Genomic DNA, 1,252 nt, shown 5'->3' on the forward strand with positions numbered 1-1,252 from the left:
AGCAAGGTGGAGGACATGTACATGTAATAGAAGCAGGGTGTTTCCTACCAGCATAAGCAGGTATCTGCAAAATACTGTCAATTCGGGTACATTTCCTCACTCAAGTATAGTTTATGTTCTGTTTTATGAGAAGGAACACCAGTACCTGTTTTAGATTTACCTTTTGAGAGCAAGGTGGGAGTTAGACTGAGCTATTTTGTATAACCAAGCAATCTCCAAACTGAACTCTTAACAAATGAAATTCCCATGTACTGGAAAAGGAAGCCCATGAGACTTCGCCCTTTAATGAGAGCAGCCTTTGTCATTGAATCTCAACTCACTTAGGCAGCATTTAAATTGTTTTTGAGAAAACTAGAAGATTGCTAGGTCTTCCAGGAAGCTCTAGGTTGGTCACTGCATACAAAGTTACATTTTAACCCTTGCTGTGAGAAGGAGTGGAAGTGTCGTTTGCCTAGCGAGGGCTCTGGTGCAAGCAGCTGTGTGAGGAATGCCAGCAGTCACCTGGGGTTTCCCTTTCCTTTCAGAGAGGCAGGTGCAAACACAGTAGGTTGACCCACCTTTGTAAGAAAGTGGGTTCAGTGGGTGCTGATCCGTGTGGGGAAGAGGAGGAGCATATTTTTCTCTGTTTACTTGCTCAGGCCCTAAATTCATGAACTCAGAAATCATTTCCCAAGAAGAACAAACTATGCTCTGATACTCCGCCCAGTTCAAGTTTCTCTTGACAAACACAGATGTTCCTATGCTGGGTGTGAGGATAATTTAGAACCACAGTCTGTCAAAGAACAGTGTTTGTTTGACAGAAAGGGGAAATGAAATCACCTAGGACATAAGAGTACTCACCCCTTTGTTCGAGGCAGTTTTGCAAATAGGCAAGTACAGAGGAGAGGGAAAGACTGCAGTTAAGTAATACAAATTTAATTTATTGCATGTTACAGAAATGCACTGTCGTCTTTAAAAGACTGCCTATTTTAAAATTACTTTAGTTGCATACTTTTCAAAAAGTTACTTAGGAAAGCAGTACAAATGAGCATCCTCTGTATCCCAGCTTGAACCCTGCTGTCTCCACTTACCCCACATAAAGCCTATGGAAAAACACGTGGAATACTTTCAGGAGCATAAGCAGCACTTGCTTTGTTATGTCATTAGTAGGGGGTAGGTTGCCACTCCTCAATATATGCACAGCCTTCTAAGCAACTTGAACAAGTCCTACCTAATACTCTGAATTACAAATTTAGTGACATTATTCACACAG

This window comes from Lathamus discolor, chromosome 3 (assembly GCF_037157495.1).
Source record: "Lathamus discolor isolate bLatDis1 chromosome 3, bLatDis1.hap1, whole genome shotgun sequence".
Classification (NCBI taxonomy): domain Eukaryota; kingdom Metazoa; phylum Chordata; class Aves; order Psittaciformes; family Psittacidae; genus Lathamus; species Lathamus discolor.